Raw genomic sequence first — 18,113 nt, forward strand, 5'->3', positions numbered from 1 at the left:
GAGGAAGGGTTGTCTCGGGCAACCGAGAACATATAAATGAAACCTTTTAAAGGCGCGTAAAGTGAAAATGTAACACCACCGTAAAGCTCCGTAAACCTACCGTGAAGCCTCCATTAAGGTGCCTTTTACGTTGAAGCATTTGAACTTCTCTAAAGTCGAAGTGTGTGCAATAGTGTGCTTTAAATTGAAGTTGGGTTAGAAGGTATGCACCAAACTAAATCGCTGCATTGATCGACACCACTCTAAGCTGTCTTCTTGTGAACTTTCCGCGCACCCATAACGACAAAATAAAACTAGAATTGTTACTGCACATGCAGGCGTCCCAAGCTTACGTCTCTAGAAAAGAGAAAAATTAATTCTCGGACACGTACGTATTTATTCATGAAGGTCCATGAAAGCGTCACGTGTGGTGTGAGTTCAAGACGGAAAGAGCCCTGTTGACCGAGTTTGAACTGACGCGGAGTTAGGTTAGGCAGGGAACCGTCAGGGACACCCAACGACCGTTTTCTCTCGAATGCTTTTAAACGCTGTTTTAGGCTATCTGGAGTACTTTCAAGGCTCTTTAGGTCAATTTTAGGTTGCGCAAAAAAGAATTTATCTGTCCGGTTATTCTATAGGAACTTGAGTATTCTCGAACTTATTAGGGCTTTTTTGTCCATTTCCCGAAAACGTTACGTCTTACCGCCTTTCCGAAAATGATAGCTGACTTTTTTTCGGTACTCAAAATGACATTTAAACAATCCGAAAACAACAGACATTAAATTTCTCATATCACGAAAGTTCGAGGTCACAATTGTGCCCCTGAATCGTTGAAAATGAACGAAATATCATCGATTTAGAGCGTTAAATATTCCGAAACATGAACATTCTACAAGTAAGATTAATACAACTAAGTCTGCCCTTGCATGTTCACTGTTTTGTTTTGTTTTGTTTTGCTTTTTTTTTTTATTTTTTCCGTTTTGTGCTTTCATTGCCATCACTGTTATCCCAGTCCCTTTATGAGAGCATACCAGCCTTGTGAGTGCCCGATCTCCAACAAGCAGGAATCAGCGGTCTTCATGTTAGGTACCAGGTTCTCTCGGTTCTCCCACCATGTTTGGCAGTTGGTTGGAACTTGCAGCGGGCCAAAATCTACTCTACCTTCGCTTCGTCACCGTGCACGGTTTCAAGGCAAAGTTTTCCGTTACCCAGAAGCTGAAGATAGCGATTACAGGCGAACAACAACAACAGGTAAGCAAGTTTTGCATAAATTGAACGAGTAGGGTAAAGTAACGTCAAGATACATTTCGTTTTGCCTTTGGTTGTGAATGTGTCATTATCAAGGAGAAGTTATATTGCTTGTGGAATCGACTTTGGGGATGTTTACCTGCCGTGCATAAAGAGCTTTATTATCTGTTATTATCTGTTCTCGATCACTGCGTAAGAGCATGCGACATTTGTTATTGGCTTATATGCACCTTATGATTCCTTCTGATGCATGCTCTTGTAAGGTTATGTTGCCCTCTGATGTGAATGCTAGTAAGCTAAAATGTAATGTGCCATCTTCAGCAGAGAAATTTCTCTTATGCTAGTGTAAGTATTCTGAAGTTACCCAAGTGTCTACAGTTGAACCTACATGCAAGTTACAATATACTGTTATACACAACTGTACATGGACATTGCACCCACTGGTACTGATAGTAAGTTAAATGCTGTGGAATTTTCTTTCACCAAAATAAATAAATAAATAAATAAATAAAACTAAGATACTTTATAAACAGGTATACATGTACCTCAAACTGCCATGAAAACTACACAGGACTTGAAAAAAAAGGAAGAGTAACTTGCCCAGGTAGGAAAATCTACTTGTCTTGGACAACACAGTATAGTCAATCGATTATTTGATAAAAATCAATAGAAATTATTCAATGATATCAGAAATCAATAAAAGGATTCTTCATGAGTAATCGATTGTGATCAAATTTTCAATAAGCAGGGTGTTCATTAGGCATCGGGGATCGGAGAATTCTCCGGCTACTATGTAGAATTCTCCGGCTAAATTTCAAAGGCTTCGCTCGTTCCGTGAAAGAGCTTCGCTCTTTAAAAAATCATTCTCCTGTTACTTTACACTACTCTCCTGCTATTTCAAATATTAACGAAAACCCTGAATAAGCATTATCAATTTTGCTGATACTAGCTTATCTTCAAGCAACATTTAATAAGAAAGAAATAAAAAAAAGATGTAAAGTGAAATATGAAATCATGAATACAATTGCATAAAAACATAACATTGTATCTTGTAAACAGAATATTTTGCTGGCATACAAGTATCGGGGACTATGTTTTGGGGGTCTTTGGTAGTGCCTTTGAAATTTACATAAAAAAGTTACAATCAAACATTGTGTTGAGGGACACAGTTTTTCTACAGTTTATGTGAACTAACAAAGAGTGACCAACTTTCAATTAATTCTCTAATGACTGTTAAATCTGGTAAAATCAAATCGATAACTTGAAACTTCTCTAGCATGTGAGTTTGAATTTCTTTCAATGGATTGATAACACTGATAACACTTGCATTAATTCAATTTATTGATTTATATCAATTTACATCAATTTATGGATCAATTTCAATCGATTGCCTTACCCTGGGATGACCAGATAACACTTTAGAGCCCTGTTACAGCTGTACATTTTACTTGTATGAAATTGGGCTCCTACCAAATACATGTAGGTTTCATGTGTCATGCATCTGTTCAGTAGTAGCAGGGCAGGAAAAAAAAATTTAAGTCACTTGCCCAGTGGGCCAGTTAATATCAGTTTTCACTTGCCCCCACTTAAATATTAGTTGCCAATGTGGTGGCCAGTAAGGAAATCAGAGGACAAATGCAAACGAAGTATGCTCGGATTCCTAACTAATTCTTGCTTTCAACCTAATAATTAACTAATCTGAAGGTCTTAAGTTTTGAAATGGAATGACTGGAAATTATCATTTATCATGCTGGCATTTTTTATCAGACTCACAAGACTACATTGTAATTTCACTTGCCCACTGGGTTACTGAACTTCTATTTTCACTTGCCCAAGAGCAAAATTTACTTGGCTGAGGAAATCAGACCTGGGTTTTTTTCCTGCCTTGAGTAGATCACAGATAACATCAAAATGTGGTAAAAACCAAAAAAAAATATTCACATAAGCCATTAACAGAGTGTGTCACAGAATCTGTGAATTTTTCAGGCGAGTGTGTCACTGATGTTCTTACCACATTTTGAAGTCTTCTGTGATCCATTATAACTGAACAGATGCACAACGACATAGAATCTATCTGCTTCGTAATACATAACAAAGAAACAGAAACAGACGTTTATGACATCATCGGTACCTTTGTCCACCAATAGAGCATAAGTGAACATAAGTAAGCAACAATGAAATTGTGCCTGCAAATAACTTGACTTATTATTTAAACATTGATAGGAGTTTGATTTATTGTGCATGAATATTACAATGTAGAAGATAGTGAACATTGAATATTTACTGCCACAGATTTTGAGTTTATTTCTTCTACATCCACTGACATTCATTGCCTTCCAATCAGAAATGCAAAGTTTTTGTCACACAGCATCTACAGATGTAGATGTAAGATCTGTTTGATTGATGAATATTCAGGGCTCAAAATAATGGCCAGTCAACGGGCAATGTCTGGCTAGAATGGTGACTTGACCGGCCAAAAACTTCACTTGCCAGTCATGTTGACCAGTCATGTCATGTTGAGATGGTCACATTGTTCATTCTTGAATAAACAATCAAATCCCCAACTGTAAATCTGAGAGTTTTAATCTCTTTTTTATTATGACCTCTCACGCAAACATACACCAATGCATATCTGTTCGAATGGCTAAAGACCATTCGTTTGCTGTTTGTCATGCATTCAAGATCGATAGGAATGCCATTTGAGCGACTGGGGTTAAATCTATTCAGAAAAATATTAAGCCAATTTTTAAACAGTCGAGCAGTGACTGGAACAAACAAACTGTATTTGTGGGTTAATTAGGCTCACACTACGTGTACTTGATTTTTTCGTAAATATCTTGACCGGTCAGAAACGAGACGTGACCAAGCTAAAATTACTTTGGCCGGTCAACATGACCGGCTACAGTCCGATTTCAAAGGTCACAGTATAAATTGGAATGATAAGAAACAAAATAATAACTCCAGTGTAAAATTCGATGATTGATATCATACACAGAATTTGCTGATTCATACACAGACATAACTTATCTTATTTAACAAAGTGTTTTATGTGACTTGTAGGATGAAGTAAAATTGAGAGTGGTCAATACATGCATACTCCTTGGCATTGATGCTTGATCAGGAAAAAAGCAGCCACTGAGAAGTCTACAGTACTTATGACTCTATAAGGGGTCCAAGGCCCATTTATTGAAGGCCCGGGAACTTTTTGGGCCCACAAAGCCATCTTTAATTGAGCTGTGTCTAAAAACTAAGAGCTTTATATGCCTGAAACTTCTTGTGTGAAGGAGACCTCTGTTCATATTGAGAATAAGCGAATAAAACAGCTCTGTAAGCATAAGATTTCAGATTTTGGTATGGCTTTCTGGGTGCGAAAACTTTTTGGGAACTTCGAGAAATGGGCCCCTGGTACATTACAGTCTAACATGGTGACCTTCAACACTTTGATATGCTCTGGCAGCTTTCTGGCATAAATTCAACCACTTTAAACATTATTTTTAATGCTTTGAAGTATCACCTACACTGTTCCTGTGTTAGTGAATTAGCATTAAATTTAAATATCTTACATTGCTAGGTTGATACTTATTGTTCAATACAGCAGCTATAAGATTTCATCATAAAGAGCAAAGGCTATGTTTACATACATGTAGTACCAGTACAATAATTTATTAACTTATGTTGTGTTATGGGAACTATGGTACTAGATAGGCCTTTCAATTTCAACAGGCCCCTATGAATTGTTGTTGTGTTTTTTTTTGTTGTTGTTTTCTTTTCTACAGTACAGTTTTTTTATCACACAAAAAAGTAAAATTTTGAAGATTCACCAGTCTGAATATTGTTTACAGTGAATGTTTTGTCAGGGGTCCAAAATGTTTGTACTGTTTGGATTCTGTACAGTTTTGGAAAAAGAAGGAAACTGTGACTTTGTAAACATAGCGTAAAAGATGTCAGAAGCCTTGTTTTATGTTATGCAATGTAGTATTCCTTTGGCATGAATGTTTTTATGATGAATTGAAAATGTCAATCTCTATCTTGTGGTAAATGTTTTTTTTCCTATTTTCTGTTATTTCAAAAGAACAATTCACTCTATGAAAAAAGTTGATCAAATACTTCACACTTACATTGCAGTAATTTTCATAATAAGGTAAAGGTAAAGTCTGCATATGAGCCACGTGGCCCAACAGGCTGGAGCTTATCCCACTTTCTGTAGCAGCAAGCGACTAGGACTATTTATATTTCTACTCCCCCTGGATGAGATGCCAGTCCATTGCAGGGTTACCCCACCATTAAATTCACTGGTACCCACTTATACAGCTGGGTGGAGAGGCACTGAGAGTAAAGTGTGTTGCCCAAGAACACAACAGAATGTACCCGCCTAGGGCTTGAACCCGGACCGCTCGATCAGGAATTGAGCTCACTACATGTAACTACGAGGCCATCATGTCTCCCACATTTTTCATAATAATTATTAAGGCTAATTTAATTCTACATTAATTATTTAGTAAGAAAAAACAGTTTATTCATACATTTTATGACAAAGGTATTATCATTATGTTACATTTGACTTTGTGAATTTAGTATACATTTAAGACAGGTATCCATTCGCAAACAATTTTAATTTAGTAATACACCTAAATTGCAAAATTTTTACTAGTTGTAGTTGACAACAGTATAGTTCTTAATCACTTTATTATTTATGAATCAAATAGAGCTGAATATGACATGGTTTCGCACAATCTTGAAAAGCTCTTGAATTTTAGTAGTCTTCTTGAAAAGTGCTTGAATTCGGTTGAAGGAGCTCAGTCATGGTATTTTAAAATACTTTGACCATGCACAAAATTACATTTAAGTCGTCTTGTTATGGATAGAAAGAAAAGAAAACATGTTTTATTTGTTGCAAGGTATACATTGTAAACCCTATTCATGGCATAAAAACTATTTGAATTTTACTGAGTTTGTTCTGATTGCAATAAATTTCTGATTCTGTATAAATTTGCATTTTTTCCACCATTATAATTAAGGTCAACAGATTTGATTACAATAAAAGAGTACATTCCATGCATTTTGCTTCAAGTTATTATTTACGAGTTATTTATCGTACAGGGTTTTTGCGTCCCTTTTTCGATTTCCATGTTATTTACAGGCTTCCTTTTTCCATTTCCAGGTTATTTACAGGTTCCCTTTTTCGATTTTCATGTTATTTACAGGCTCCCTTTTTCAATTTACAGGTTATTTGCAGGCTCCATTTTTCAATTTACAGGTTATTTACAGGCTCCCCTTTTCAATTTACATGTTATTTACAGGTTCCCTTTTTCGATTTCCATGTTATTTACAGGCTCCCTTTTTCGATTTACATGTTATTTGCAGGCTCCCTTTTTCAATTTACAGGTTATTTGCAGGCTCCATTTTTCAATTTACAGGTTATTTACAGGTTCCCCTTTTCGATTTCCATGTTATTTACAGGTTACCCTTTTCAATTCCCATGTTATTTACAGGCTCCCTTTTCCGATTTACATGTTATTTACAGGCTCCCTTTTTCGATTTACATGTTCTTTATAGGCTCCTTTTTTGATTTCTATGTTATTTATAGGCTCCCTTTTTCGATTTACATGTTATTTACAGGTTCCCTTTTTCGATTTACATGTTATTTACAGGCTCCTTTTTTTGATTTACACGTTATTTACAGGCTCCTGTTTTCATTTTCCATGTTATTTAAAGCCTCCCTTTTTTTTGTTTACATGTTGTTTACAGCCACCCTTTTTTATTTACATGTTATTTACAGTATTTTGGCAGCCTCCCTGTATTAAATTTACATGTTATTTACGGGTTTCCAGGTTGAATCACAAGAAATTTACAGGCTATTTACAGTATTTGCAGGAACAGTTTACATGTTATTTACATGATCTTAGCCCTTTGCTTTGAAACATTTACAGTGTTTTCTTCATCATTTACATGTTTCACTTGAAATATTTACATGTTTTTTACATGAAACCTCCAAAACATGTAAAAGGGGAAAAATCATGTGAATTATTCTTTACAGTCTCTTTTTGATTATTTACATGTTAATTACATGTTATTGACATACTCTGTAAATTTTCAACTTTTCCAGTGTAACGGACGGAGAATCGGAAGAGTTGAACGATAATTCTGTTGCCAACCCAAAAACCCGATATCACTGCATCATGACATCGGAAGAAATGGGAAAGACAGCGCTTCATTAATCATCGTATAATCTTTATACAACTTAGACCATGCGTTTACCACCCGCTGCACGTTATGTTAGGCCCCGTCCTCACTACAGGGGCACCCAACGGATCGTTTCGGTAAATTATCTGTTCGGAAGGCCTTTAATTCCCTCTGATTTTCTTAAGAGAATTGCCACATCGAACTTTCGTGATATGAGATATTTAATGTCTGTTGTTTTCGGATTGTTAAAAAATGTCGTTTTGAGTACCGAAAAAAGGTCAGCTATCATTTTCGGAAAGGCGATAAGGCATAAGGTTTTCGGGAAAAGGGCAAAAAAAGCCCTAATAAATTCGAGAATACTCAAGTTCCCCTAGAATAACCGAACAGGTAAAATTTTTCTTAGCGCAACCTAAAATTAACCTACAGAGCTTTAAAAGTACTCTAGATAGCCTAAAACAGCGTTTAAAAGCATTCGAGAGAAAACGGTCCTGACACTACGCCGGAGAAAATTGAAAACGCAACTTTATTTCTACGGTTAGGTCTACAATCCACGCCAATCCGTCAGGAAAGCGTATTTTTTCGTAAACGCTGTTCAAACCAGAGTAAATTGAAAACGTCGACCTTGCGTTTTAGTTTGGACAGAAAACATTTTCTAAACGGAGCTTTTCGAAAACGATGACGTCACGATAATCATGTGACTTCCCTGACCGAGTTTTCCTCAAACACAAATCCAAAATGACCTGTGATTGTTGCGTTTTTAAATTCCTCCGGCGTAGTGTGGAAAGGGCTTTATTTGAGTAGTTATAATAAAAATGACAGCAACATTGAAAGCTGTCTGCATTCTCATATTACAGTTTCACAAATTTTCCTTGCCTAAGCAAAATTTTGACGTTCAAATTTCTAAAGTTACATAAATTTCAGACGTATTGTAGAGGCAGGTTTCGGTAAACGATTGCTTATTCACGATGAAAGATACTGCAAGCAGTTTAACCAAGTTCAACATGCGAAACTGATAACCAAACTCCATTTGACTGCAAAAAATTTCCGGGTATTTAATTTGTCTTTGGACATTATCTGGCTGTCATGATAGCTTTTCAAATAACATAAACATGCACCGGGTGGTGAGAACATGGTCCAAGTGGTATGAAAATGATATGATGATTAGTGAACTACTGTCTTTCATAATCCATTTCTTCCGATGCCATCGTGCAGTAATATCGGGTTTTGGCCCGTGTACCAAAATTTACGTTCAACTTCTGCTGGAATTCTCCGCCCGTTAAGCGTTTGTAAGGTAAGGATTATCGCTAACGAGAAATGAATTTTCGTTATTATTTCCAAGTTTCCAGATATTATACTAATGGCTTTTAGAATATCATAAATTTAGCAAACGTTTCTCAGTATTGTCTGCCTGTTGTATTAAATAGGTTCTTTTAATGGTGTGAAAGCATTGATCCAAAAGAATTGCTAAAACAGGACTTCAATAACTATTTTCAATCAAATAAGAATCGTATAACACGCAACAATGAGGAAACATCCAGTAGGAACACGGTCTCTTAAAAGCTGTACTTCCAGAAATCGATAGAAACGCAGAGGTACCAGAGCTGTTGACATTAGCATGAAGCGAGCAAAGAGACGTTGTATTTTGAGAATCGAAATAAATAAGTGACGTTCTTTTCTTTTTGCCCCAGTGTTTCCTAAATAGAAAACATTTTCCTCGCTTTTCTATCGCGTTATAGAAAACTCCTGTAAATTTTTCTGTAACCAGAGGTGGAGGTTTTGGGAGGACTAGAAAAACTGTCGGAACACCAGCCGCATACAATATTTATCTCTGCCATTAAAACCCTACCTGATGTTTTTACCGTGTATAAATAATGATTAAAGATTAAAGATTGAACACGTAGGCCCCTGTAACTGACACAAAAACAATGTAGTGTACTTGGTAAAACTGATGTGCCTCTTTACTAAATTAAGTGGTTAGAAAATGATCAAAACCATAAGCTTAAGGTGGCGAATAATGAAAGTATGATGTTTCCTCTCCACTTTCACTTCTTCTCGCATTAAACCAGTGATATTAGCTAAGATGTCAGGAATTCATTCTTCCTTTTCTCTTTATTAAACCTAGAGGGCCTCGCGACTGTGTAAAATCGATAAAACTCGACTCAGTCATGCTTCAATCATCTGGCATTGCCAAAGCAACGGTACACTCTATACTCGTCGTGATAGACATCGTTGGAAATTGTCTCGTTTGTGCGATCATAAAGAAACATCGAGACATGAGGTATGTTGAAACTAAAATACCTGAATTATCAAAGTTAATTTAAAACACTACTGAAGGCTTACAAAACAACTTTAACAACTTTATATAACAGTGAACGGAAATCGAAAAGTACTGGCTTGTGATTTACATAGTCTGATGTGAACATGGGAGAACGTTAGAGAGAACTATAAAGAGATTTTTGAAAGTTCTTCAATTATAAGTTGACGTATTCAAATTTACATCGGAGTATAAGAATTACAACTCAGGTAACTCAGCCGTTTTAATTTTTTTAACTTAACATCGTCACAACGCCTTCGGGAATGGTAAAATTAGTTATTTCCTTCAGACAAAAGTCCATTGGAGTATTTACACTCCAAGCAATATTTCTAATGCCAACAGCTCCTGTATGTTCGCAATGTAGATAATATAACCATGCTCCTATCTTGTTCAGCCATTCTTCTGAAGCTATGCAAGAGAGGATAAAGAGTAAGAGAGTGATAAAGGCATTATTCTTAAGGTAATCCCTCACAAGTTATTTTTAGACATGGAACCTAATTCTGATTAATTTCACTACGCGCGTAACATGGAAGTTTTCGTAGAGGATGAAAACTAATGTGAAACTGCTTGTGTCGTCCAGTTGAGGGGACTGCCTTTCTCTAGGCCCTCCTAAGGTTTCCGAAGCCTGACCTCGTCTAAAAATAATGTAAAAGGGACTACCGTTGTAATTAGGTCTATTAGAAGAACTAAATATCTTACCCTTCGTCCTCTCTTGATTTATGATATTCCACAGGACTCCCTTCAACTATTTACTTGTGAACCTGGCTGTAGCGGATGCCTTGTTTGCGACCTTTGTTACACCGGAGACTTTCTTCAAGATCACCCCCACTCACCCAGGGGGAACATTTGGTACAGTTTTATGCAAATTAGTGACGGGTGAATACCTCGCATGGACTACTGGATCCTCCTCGGTGGTCACTTTGGTTGCAATTGCCGCTGAACGATATTTTGCGGTAATCTATCCTGCTGGCAACGTTGGCAAACTTACCAAGCGTAAACTGAAGGTGCGTCACTGACAAAGTTTAATTATTACTATTAGTATTTTCCAAACTAGTGGATAACTTTTCTCACGTATTCCGATTGGCTGTTTATACTCGGATTACGTAGCCATTTATGAAAAGGGTCTATAAGCGAAATGCTTTCTTTGTTTTTTACCGTAATATAAGAAGACATTTTCGCAGTCTATGAAGCAGCTGCAGCATTTCTTTCATTAAGAAAACTTCAATTATAAACAATTATTGGATGAGGTTTTTGTAATATCTGGAATAATCAAGGTTGAGGTAAGTGTTATCAGCCGAAGCCTTCGGCTTCGGCTGATAAGACTAACCGAGACCTTGATTATTTCGGATATCACACAAACCTAATCTCATAAATGTCTTATTATACATTGTTTTAAAGAAAGTATCGACAAACGCACTGAGCACAGCTTATTCAATTTTCACCAAGCCATGTTCTTGACATTGCTCTTGGAAATCATTGCTCTTGGCAATCATGCACTGCGCGCGCAACCTACCAATTATTTACTAATCTGCTAGCAGCTTAATGAATAATCTGTGGGTCGCGCTGTTTCCTAGAATTAACTTCAGGCTTCTAGCCAATGAGAAGACAGATGGTGACTACAATGTATAATAATTACTATTAGTATATACCAAACCAGTGGATAGTGTTCTTCACGCATTCTGATTGGCTACAAAAACTTGGAATAGTTGTACTACCGCCTCCTAAGTCCGTGAAAAAAAAAAAGTGATTTCTTTGTTTTCTACCGTATAGGGCCCCTCACCTTTAAAGAAATAAGAAATCACTAAACAAATTCAATCATTGGCGTGTTTAGGTGCTCTTAAATTCGGACCATTCTGTGATACCTTCGTATCAGTTTTCATCTTACATCATGACATGTTTTTGATGGTTGGATCGGTATAACAAATACTTGACAATTTAACGAAAAATGTATTTTCGGTTTTTCAGACAGATCTCATTGAGCTTAATATATAGAATAATTATAGGGGAAAATATTGATTCTGAACAAAGCTGTTAATAAAAAACGACTTCAAGTTGTATTAATAACCTCTACTTGATACCTGTCATCAAGTTGGTACTCAGTTGTCGCATAAACTAAACTTAAAATAACACTCGCGTGACAAGAGCGTATAGTCAAGTTGTTGTTTATGAGATTAGAGGACTTAAGATTTGAATACGAGTACGAGGTCGAATACGAGAACGACTTTTCAATTCTAGTTTTCAGGCTTCACATTATCACGACACATACCCATTTCATCCCATGAGCTACCCTCTTTACCTAAAACCAGCATGAACAGCAAGGACTCTGGAAACGTCACTGATTTGAAAATCGAAAATTGAACTCCTACTCAATCTCGTACTCGTAGTCCAATCTAAAGCCCTCTATTATCACAAGACTTGTGTCGAATTTTCCGCGCGCACTTCCAGTTTTCAGTTGCGTTAGCAAATTGTTAGCTTACATTATTGATGTCGTCAAAGAAGCACGAAAGGTTTTGCCCGCTTTCTGGTGCACAGAAGGCGCTTAAAGTGGAAAAGGTGTCGAAATTTTCCGGTAAGGATTGGGCCGATGCACGGGACAAAAAGGGCACAAATAATAGCTAACTGACTATAAGAATCCTTTATCTGCGATGAAATGTTTTAGGAGATGTCAAACCAGACCTACTGATCTAACTCGTTACCAGTGTGAGGCGTATTGTTATTCGTTGAAACTCATCCCTGAAAAATAGTTTGATGCGTTAACAGGTTTAAGGTAGTTCCCTAGGTTATCTACGAACACCCTCCCTGTAGAGCGCGAGTTAGAAAAGGAAACTTAGTTAATTTCTCCTAAAGTTTTCCATGTAGAGATTTACCAGTATGAGTACTGTTAAAAAATAAGGCTTATTTTTTGATTGTCAATTTTTGGTTTACGGCCGTTGCCATGGCAACATCTCATCTAACGACAGGCAGATACATTTCTCATTTTGGCCTAAACTCTTAAAATATTTATATTTTCCTTCGGTGAATTTTTTTCATACTTTGCCACTTCATGGAAATGATATTGCCTGACATTTTGAATCGGTAAAAAGGAAAGGTTGTTCAGACGGTTTTTCCAATATTCTGTAATTTGTCATTCTTTTAAAATATTAGATTAGCTCTGACAGATTTTAACAAAAATAGGGTATTTTAAAGAACTTGTATGTGGTTACAACTGAGCCAAATTAAAAAAAAATTCACCCAAGGAAACGCGAGGAAATTAACTGTCAGTTTTGCTTTTAGTGCTCATTTTGACGTCACAAAAATCGAAAAAAACTGACGTTTTCCTTTGGGCGCATGTAGATTACTTGAGCTTTTGTCCTATGCCCGCACACAATCGTAAAACTATAGGGAGCCACCTTAAGGTGATTCCTCAGAATTGTATTGCGCATCCCTAATGCGCACGATTTTCGCGTCATTAGCCCGCTCTCACGAGCGCGTGCACATACACAGCATATACAAAATGGTGGCTTTTTCTAAACGGCTTGGCTTGCGAGAGACAAATCATCAATTTTTCCTCGGAAACTAGTACCGGGACCTAACGATTTTATTATTTAGTTTGAATGCAGAGATCACTTTTTTTCTATACAGTGAATATGGACCAATTTCTATCTCAGGGTAAAACATTATCACAGAAAATGAGAGCATAGCTAGCACTCGTAAAAGATAATATGTGGCCTCAGAACAATGCGTGCTTGGAACATATTGTATCCCTGTCGACTAAATATGAGTGCCCTTATCATGAAACGCACATCAAATTGCTCCTTAACATTTATGCAATACATCCATTGTTGTATTTCTCGCTTAACTTGCTCTCTATTTTTCTGCTCTCTTAAAGCGTAATGTGAATGGTTCAAATCTAAACGTTTCTGAACGCAAAAGCAAATAACTTCAGGAGTGATGGGGTTTATTGAAGGACTTCCTGCTCCAAAACGAATATGGGGACCTCTTCTTTTTTATTTCAAATGTTACGTTCTCTTGATATAAACAGTCAACAGGCAAAGTTTGAAAGAAAATCTATTGTGAGTTCTATTTCGATGGAATTACCTTAAATAGTCGTCTGTTTTGTGCTTTTCTATTTCAGGTGATCATTTCTGGTTCTTGGATCTTCGCTTTAATATTCTTCATACCGGATATCACGGGCTTCAACGTAAAAGATAATGCCTGTGTGCGGATGGATGAAGCATGGCTGCAAAAAGCCTCTTTTTTGCTCTGGTCAGTCATTGTAGTTGCGGCCATGGTACTGATGGCTGGGTTGTATTTCAGAATCGTGTACACCCTGTGGTTTAAACAAAGAAGTTGAACACGTGAACATTTTTCTTTCGTTTTCCTTACGATAATTACCGAAGTATGCAAATTAACGTTCATGATTGAAACTTCTATGTAGCTAAGTTTATTCGATCATATTCTGGTGTTATGTGCCCCGAACATAACATTCTTTACCATGTAGTTACCAATACAAACAGCGGCGAGCCAAATATTATTCTTTCTCTGTTTTAAAATGTCTTCACGTTTGTAAATACTGTTAATACTTAAAAGGTTTATTAAGTCTGTGATCCAGCAAATATTCCCTTAAAGTACCAATATTATCAAATTCTCGATACCCATTTTTTTACATTTTCGTACACAATAGGTCTTTCCTAGATATCTTGGCAAATTTCAACCTATTACGAACATTAAAACTCATGTTATTTGAACCTTTATATCCGAGAATTTACGGCCGCCATTAATTTTCCTTGTTCCAAGTCTTGGTTGAGAATTGTAGAAATTGACGTCATTTTCCCAAAAATACCACACGGTTTGAAATTATACGAACAATAAGTACAGCAATTCGCACAAAGAATAACAAAAACTTTGGTTCATGTATTCGTGCAATTTCCGACATTAACTTTTATTACAATTTCAACCCGTCCAGTATTTTTGAGAAAATGACATCATTTTCTGAAATTCTCAACCAAGACTTGGAACAAGGAAGATTAATGGCGGCCGTAAATTCTCTGAAATAAAGGTCCAAAACCGTGAGTTCTAATGTTCGTAATAGACTGAAATAGGAAAGACCTATAGGCCCTTTGCTCGATGCGGTCTTATGGTACAAAATCACACATGCTGGTGAGCAAGTTCCGCAGTGGGACTTCCAAAACAAAGGCAGGTCCAGTTGAACTGGTACGAGTTGCACTGTTTTGGAAGTCCCACTGTGAAACTTGCTCACCAGCATGTGTGATTTTGTACCATGTGACCGGATCGTGCAAAGGGCCTATTGTGTACGAAAATGTAAAAAAAAAAATGGATATCGAGAATTTCATCATGGTAGCACTTTAAGAGAAACTGATATTTTCACCTTGCCAAAAATATCAGCTACTGAAGACTTTATTGCCGTTAGTTCAGTTGCCAGGTTTCTAGCTAGTCCAGGACCGCACTTCCAAATCAATATCGAGCTGTTACAGATTTCAACACCATTCTCGAATTAACTTAAATAAATTTGTCGGCTCTGTTCTAATTCTTCTTCTATTATTTGAATTTGTAACATTAGGTAGAAGAAATGCTATTCTGTATAAATTGGAGAGTAAATGAAGTTTGCATGCTTGTCTGTCTGTCCGTCTGTTTCTCTGGCTGTATGTATGCATGATCTTTGTATGCACACAACATTGTCATTGTGACACCGTTAGGGATACATATTCTGTTTGCAGGACCTTTCTTGACAACTCATTTGTTACTATCTAAATCGGATTTATGTCTCTCTCTGCACACAGAGCGTCCTAAGAGTGTGGAAGCGAGTCAATTTGATGGGGGTAACTGTCACCGGCATATTTGGAATCTGTTGGGCCCCTGAAGTAATTGCGCACAACTTAGACTCCTACACATCCTTCAGTGTCAGTGAACTCGCCTACGCTGTTATTCATATGCTAATACTCTTCAGTTCTGCCGTCAACCCATTTGTGTACACTCTGGTTAACAAAACCTTCCGAGAAAAGCTTAAGGGAATGATATGCTGTAGCTGTACAAGCTCCACGGGGTCCACGGGAAATCAAGTTTGCCAACGTCAGGGACATCGTCTTTGGAGCGATCAAAAAATGTAAAACACTTCTTCTTTTGATGCTGCTTTTTTATATATGTTAGCGCTTTAAAATGCCTTGCGAGATAGCAATTCTCCTCTCTTTTTCTGACCAGCAAGAGAAGGGAATCCTTCACAGGGTGTGCAACTTTACAGGAGTGTTACCTTTCATAGATCTGGCAGGAAGGTTATTGCAATTCTTCAATTTAGCGCCAGGAGCGCTATTTACATTTGGTAGTTTAAACGAACTCGCTTATTTGAAAAGGGGGCGTTAATTCCTTTTTCATATTATTATTATTATTATTATTATTATTATTATTATTATTGTTATTATTATTTATTTATTTTTTTTTTTTACAATGTGCCTCAGTGCTTTAATGAAAAACAGAAACTTTAACTCAAGAACTTTGATAATGTTCAATATTGCGCTCAGAGTTCATTCATAGTTCATTCATCTAATCAGTCTATTCAATGTAAATGCTTTGAACTTGCTTTCACTTTCGCTTTGGGTACGCTTAGCTTGCATATAAAGAGGGTGCTTAATGAATTTGGAATAGGGGAGGGGAGGGTGCTTATTAGGTGTTTATTATACCATATACCATCTACGGGTATGTACATAACAAACTGACAACGCGACCAGCTCCCGTTGTCTTGCACCAGTAAATAACCCAGAGGCCATTGATCTTAATTCCGTTTAAGTCTGAATTTTTTCAGGCTTAGATATCATCACAGCTGCTTAAGTTGTGTATGTAAGAGCTGCATGATCATTCATGTATTTGCATTCATTAAAGTTTATTATTCGTTCACGAGCATGTGCACCCTCCTGCGTTATTATGGGTAGCCAGCATCCCTATCATTTATGTTTTTAATTTATAACAATAATTATTATAATAAATTATTTCTAGATCTCGGGTGAAATAAAAGTGTTTGTTTATTTTTTTTGTTGTTGTTGTTGCATATGTTCACTGCTTCTGTATATATAGACAATAGCTTCCATTTGGTGCGAAAAAATGCTCAGAAATTTTTCCGTGGGCAATATCTGTTCCTCGGAAGGGAACAGCTTTCGAGCTCCGAGAGTAAAGTTCGAGGAAAACTGTGAGTTCCGAGGAACAGATAATGTCCAAGGACAAATATCCGATCATTTTTTTAAAGTCAATGGAGGCTATTGGAGGAGGCAATCGTTTGGAGGCAATTCGTAGATTTTTATTTGAGACTCTTTCAGATAGGGATGACTACGTTGAAGTCGACACCCTGACTCAAGTTGTTAAATTTAGTTCCTGATTAATTTTAACCCATCGTTTAGTCTATCACTAGTAAATCATAGCTCCTGTGTCAATCAAAATATGTAAATGTACTTGTATTAAACAGTTTTGTAAATCTTTCTATAAGTGGTTGCATAACAATCTTATTTTTTATTTATTTATTTATTTATTTTTAATATAAATATAGATGTGGCCCGCCTAGATTAGCCCAGGCTACCTGCGGGTTCGCGCTGTTGCTATTATCAAGCATTTTTAACTTAATCTGTATATCTATTTCTGTAAAAACTGTAAATATGCGAGTCATATTAATAATAAAAGTTGTTGTTGTTGTATTGTGCTTATTATCCTTATTATCCTTCCCTATAATATTTTCATATAATATTTCATTTCTATTTCATTAACTATTGTTCTCAATATGAGTGATCTGAAAATTGGGGAATATCACCCAGATATTCCCCAGTTTTAGCTGGGCATATACAGTTACGTGACGCGCTTGTACCAATCGCGTGCGAGCGAAAATATTTGATGGATTATAAAGCTAGCTAATATACGTGATTGGTTGTCAGTTTCGCATGCTGAGCTCAGTAACTGCTCGCAGTATCGTTATTGGTGATTGAATAACCGTTTACCAAAACCTGCCTTTACAATACGTCTGCAATTTTATTAGAATGCAGAAATTTAAGTGTCAAAAAGTTTTTAATGATAAAGAAAATTGATGTAACTCTCATATGGAAAGAGAGACAGCTTTCAATTTTGCTACCATTTTTTATGATAACTATTTAAATAAGGCGCCACCTACGTTACACCGGAGAAATTTGAAAACGTAGGTTTCAACCTGAAAAGGCATCAAACGTTTTCCGTTTTTTCTCGTCTTGCCTTCTTCCCTACTTGGCCATACCGCCCTTGTTTCGCCCTCTTTCCCACTCGGCCACCGCCATTCTGCCGTTTTGCGTTCGCAATTACTTAACACTCGTCCTAGTGACCATAAGAGAAAAAACCGGCTGCCAGCAGACTACCTAAATAATAGCAGCAGTAGCCACATGCA

The 18,113-nt window shown here is 36.7% G+C and overlaps 1 long non-coding RNA gene across 3 annotated transcripts; it reads left to right on the forward strand.

The window, feature by feature from the left end:
• Nucleotides 1–915: 915 nt before the first annotated feature.
• On the forward strand, nt 916–6,286 carry LOC149114263 (uncharacterized). 3 transcript variants are annotated; one of them, XR_016206430.1, is made up of 3 exons: nt 916–1,230; nt 1,761–1,831; nt 4,288–6,286. It is a non-coding gene; the product is annotated as an uncharacterized LOC149114263 (long non-coding RNA). The 3 variants fall into 3 exon arrangements; XR_016206429.1 differs by lacking the exon at nt 1,761–1,831 and having other exon boundaries at nt 916–1,572; XR_016206428.1 differs by lacking the exon at nt 1,761–1,831.
• Nucleotides 6,287–18,113: the final 11,827 nt, after the last annotated feature.

This window comes from Orbicella faveolata, unplaced genomic scaffold (genome assembly GCF_042242905.1).
Source record: "Orbicella faveolata isolate gen_17 unplaced genomic scaffold, um_ofav_v1 contig_14, whole genome shotgun sequence".
Lineage (NCBI taxonomy): Eukaryota > Metazoa > Cnidaria > Anthozoa > Scleractinia > Merulinidae > Orbicella > Orbicella faveolata.